The sequence below is a fragment of the Phyllostomus discolor genome, chromosome 2 (assembly GCF_004126475.2).
Source record: "Phyllostomus discolor isolate MPI-MPIP mPhyDis1 chromosome 2, mPhyDis1.pri.v3, whole genome shotgun sequence".
Lineage (NCBI taxonomy): Eukaryota > Metazoa > Chordata > Mammalia > Chiroptera > Phyllostomidae > Phyllostomus > Phyllostomus discolor.
The window spans coordinates 58,021,389-58,026,495 of NC_040904.2; the positions used below are offsets into that span (position 1 = coordinate 58,021,389).

A 5,107-nucleotide genomic window follows, 5' to 3' on the forward strand; every position below is an offset into this window, starting at 1 on the left:
TTCACAATTCATCTTTTAAAATATTTAAATACATAAATCCTAGTAAGTCATTCTTAAGAGACCTGTACAACTGTAATTTTGGTTCTAATATTTTAAGATGAAAATAATTATTATGAAGCATAGAGATATCTTGACAATTTATTTAGAAACACATCTTAATAATAGCAACTGTTCACCATATTACAAAACAGAAAGGATTAATTTACTGTGGCATAAGAAGTCCTGCCAGTCCCTGAATGCCCTACATAGTTTCTGAGACATTTTTTACCTTGTTTAGACCTCAAGGAAAAGCAAAGCCCTATGTCCAGGTTTGGTAGCAAACAACCTCTGTTTCTCATGCGCTAAGCTTCAGTCACTCCTCTGGTAATAAGCTTCATGCACATTTTCTAGGACGCTGGGCTATGATACTGTGCAGCCTCCCATCCTGCTTTAGTAAGTCAGGACTTTTGAACCCCAAATTTCTGACAGATGTCCACCAGCTGGTCCAGCTCAGGGAAGCTACTTTCATGTATGTCCTGGAAGCTCACATGGCTCTGCTTCATTAACTCCCCCACAGCTGGACCATGTTGTCAGGTGCCTCTTCACGCAGCTTCTTAAATTGGAGAACTCACTTTCTCACTGTGTACATGCTTTGCTCACTGGTAGAGTTTGAAGGTGAACACATATTGAGTGTCTGGATTTGAGATTAGTGTTCAGAGTCCCTGCAGGGTAATTCCTAGACACCTGTAAACTTCCTTGGGGACATGGGATTCAGGATGATGAGCATCCTCTCTGATCAAGAGTATTTCTTCCAGACTGACCCTGAAGTTGCCTGCACCTCCTGTAGCCACAGTGCTTTATCCCATTGCAGATTTTTGTTCTTAATCAAGAGCTTTGCAGCCAGCAGACACTCCATCACTCTGATGTTAAAATCAGAAGTTGCTGTCTTATTCATTTCCATACAATATTAGCAATCAAACACTACTCCACTTTGGAGTTTCACCTCAGTTGCTGTCAGAGGACTAAATTCTATCAGCTGTGCAGTTCCTTCTCCTGAAAGACATTGGATATGGGCTGGTTCATCTCTCCTCCTTCGTTGCAAGTATAACATTCACTCTTGGCACAGATTTCTGCAAGATCCACTTTGGATAGGTTCATTCCCAAACTGTGAGCATCCCCAAGCCAGCACCACATACCAAAGCACTGGAACTGGGGAGGCCAGGACTGGGAGGGATGGTTGTGTCCATCAAGCATTTCATTTCAGTTTGGGTTACTAAGACCAAAGTGTTCCTGAATTCCTTTAAATTCACATAGAATATTGTTGTACCACAGAGGCTTTGTTTTGTCAATCTGAACGTTATTAGCACTAATACTGAAGTCTGGGTGTAAGAGATATGTAGGGGCCAGTTGGAGAGTGTACATTTTCACAGGTTTCACAGTTCTTAACATGTCTTGTTTTATAAGTGTAGGAAGGACAGGATATCCACAATAATTTATGTGTTACCCGTCTAACTTGTCTTTGCGAAAATTAAATAGTACAATACCAAGACTTCCTCTCTAATCTTCATCTATGACACCAGCTCCCACATCTCTGAAACGTTTTGTAGCCAGAACATGGAGCTGCTCTTCAGCAGCACCCAGAAGAGCTATCTCATTGTCTGTTTGCAGCAGGGTATTCTCCATAGCTGGCACTGTGCAATCATAGGCACTGCACAAGTCGTAGCCCGCAGCCCACAAGGACTGCTTGGTTGGAGTAGTGGTGTGTGTGAAGAGCAGAGAGCCGCCCAAGTGGAGGTGCATGCTGCCTTCTTTTGTGGGTGGGGACCACTTGCTAGGGGAGATGGTAGGTGCCTATGGAGTGGTGCTGCCCACAGCCATGGCTCCCCAGGTTCTAATGTCAGGGCTGCCAAAAGTAAGGAATCACATAGAAATGCCTATGACAATCAACTGCACTGTGTTACACTCTAGACTAGACAAGACAGCCTGTTCAATTTCCTTACCCAATTTTATTTCTGAAGAATATTTGGAACTTCAAGATGAATAGGGAGAAATAAGACAAGCACAAAATATTAACATGATTATAATCTATTGACTATGATTAAGATACTAAAGAAAAAATTCTGGGCTTTCTCTCTCTATAGAGTATACTTAGTCTTTCCCCACCCTTTTCCCTTAGGCCCATTTTCCTGGCTTCACTCTTCCTCCTAAGCTCCAATGGCCTTTATTTTGCCTTTGTAACTTGTTTCCTGAGCCCATCATTTCTGCAGCTCATTCCTTCTACCAAAAAAAATGTTAATATTGAGAGGCAAGAAATTCACTTTTGGTTGAGAGGGATGAGACACCAAGGATTTAGAAGGAATCCCTTTCCATTGGGGCCTTAAATATGGTAGGGCATTATAACAGAAGACTTGTGTGCCCAATTGAGGGAAAAACAGGAATATAGTGAAACTATTGCAGGAGTGGTTTTTGTAAAATTTTGTTGTATATGATATGTAAAAGAAAATAAAACTAAAAAGGAAGGCTTTAGCCAGACTTGGGGAAGTCATAACTGCCAAGATTAGAAAGATTAAACTTTACTCAATTAGGAAAGTGTGTGAGAAATGGTGTTAAAATTTCTGGGGAAGAAAATTAAATAATTGGGTCAGTTGTTGAGATTGGTTAAATTGGTAGCAGTAATAGTAAAATAAATAGAATGCTTGAAAATGAAAAATAGAAACTAAAGATGGATTTGAACAATGATTTAATCAAGAAGCAATGACTTTCTGAATGAATACGGTGGGAAGAGAAGAGCGAAATGAACATGGGAGGTATTTCTGTGGTGCAGGGGATAAAACTTGAATATATATTTGATACAGATATTAGAAAGGGAGAATAGTCATTATGATTTTAGGGTTTACATCCTGAAGGGGCAATTATCCAAAATAGAGAAAAAAAGAAGTCATCATACAAGAAATAACTGGTGGCAAAAAATCAAGCATTATTTTTGATGTTCACAAGAGAGAGCAATCAGGGGTTGAGGTAATGAAAAAAAAAAAGGCTTCTTTTAAAGCTTTGAAAGTTGAACAAGAATTCTTGGTAAAAAAAAGAGATAGAATGGAGATGTATGATTAAAGGATTCTCCTATGTTCACCTAGGTTTTCTAATGAATATATGTTGTTTTAGATTAGTCTGTCCTTATTTATTTTTATCCTTTAGATAGTACCCAAGATAACCAAGAATAGAAATAACCGAAGTTTAGATTCACTTAGAATGATATTTAAGGCAATTCAGAAGAAAGAGACTTCTTGGAAATTGGTCTGTTTTTTTAACTTATTTTTAATTAAAAAACAGTAGAATTTACTGTTTTTGGTGTACAGTTCTAAGAATATTGAGAAATTCATGTAGTCATCTGGCTGCCACCAAAGTCAACATATGGAACATTTTTATCCACCCTCCCAAATTTTCTGTCACTGTCCCTTTGTAGTCAGCCCATCCCCACAACTAACTATTAGCAACCACACAACTGCATTCTTTCCCTATAGATTTCCCTTTTTCAGAAAGTTGTTCGAGGCACAATTTTAAAATGGCATTCACCCCGGTCATGAAAACTCCCAATGATCATGCTGCATTGTATGGTGGGCTTAATCATACAAGCCCTTTAAAAGCAGAGAATTTCTGCCTCATAATGAACAGGGAATCCGAGTTGTGAAGCAAGAAGGAAGCTGACTCACGGTAACTTTGCTGCCCGGCTTTTGAAGGAGGTCACATCGAAGGACCTGAAAGTAGCCTCCAGGAGCACAGCGCAACTCTCCACTGAAGGCACCAGGGAAGCGAACACCTGAGTCCTACAGTCAATCATAGGAACTGAATTCTGCCAACAACCTAAATGATTTTGGAGGTTGTTTCTTCCCCATAATGTCTAGGTAACAACCCATCCCAGATGACACCTTGCTTTGTCCTTGTGAGATTCTAAGTAGAGAACTCAGCTGAATCTGCCCAGGACTTCTGACATACAGAAGAAAGAGCTAATAAGTGAATGTTGCTTTAAGCTGCTGATTTTGTGGTAATCTCTTAGATAGCATTAGAAAACTAAGAGTCATACAAATAAAATCATAGAGTATGTGGCCTTTGGGACTGGCTTATTTCACTCAAAATAATGCATTATTTTATATAATGCAGCATAATGCAAAAACATTCATATTGTTTTATGGATCATTGAGTAGTATTCCATTTAAGGAATGGGCCATGATTTGCTTACTGATTCACCACTTGAAAACTATCTGAGTTGTTTCTAGTTTTTGGAGATTGAAGAAAGGATGCTCTAATCATTAGTATATAAGCTTTGTATGCAAATTAGTATTCATTTCTCTTGTGTAGCTATCTAGGAGTGGAATTTCTGGGTCACATGATAAGTATATGTTAAAACTTGTAAGAAACTGATAAACTGTCTTCTAAAGTGGCTGTACCATTTTACATTTGAATCAGTGATATTTGGGAGTTCCAACAGGTATTGTCAGAGTTCTTTATGTTAGGCACGCTAATAGATGTATAGCATAATGCCATTACTAAATTTGATTTTAAACATGTTTACCACAAACTTTAGAGGTTCTACACAAGTTATTATTTTCAAAAATTTTAATGTAAGCATAAGCATATTTTATCTTCTCCATTTTAAAAATCATATTTTGAAAATATACCATTGGTCAAGACCATGACATTTTAGACAATAATAGTTTTCCACTGAGATACTAAGAAAGCAGATTTGGGTAAAGATTAGATCATTTAATCAAAGTTTACTGATATCAGCTTCTGGTTATGTTCCAGGCATTCTGCTAGGGGCTCAAGATAAAAGATGAGAAATATGGCCTTGCTCTCAAAAACTCTGTACTCTCTGAGGAAACAGATACATCATGTGTAACTGTAAAACAGTCTGGTAGGTGTCACATTGGGGTGTGTGAACAGTGCTGTAAGGTCCCAGGTGAGAGAGCGATGCATTCAGCTTGAGGGAACAGGCTAGTGAGGGGATGAAATACGACTATGGGCATACACGGCCTGAGACTGAAGACTCACTGCCAGTGAAGATTCGCGGTGGAGAGTGATGGAAACAGGCTGCTGGGTCCAGTTAGGGTGACTTGAACAACTGGAAGTT

The 5,107-nt window shown here is 38.9% G+C and overlaps 1 pseudogene; it reads right to left on the reverse strand.

Moving 5' to 3' along the window:
- Nucleotides 1-273: 273 nt before the first annotated feature.
- LOC114515499 lies at nt 274-1,352 on the reverse strand (annotated as a pseudogene).
- Between the last annotated feature and the right edge of the window lie 3,755 nt (nt 1,353-5,107).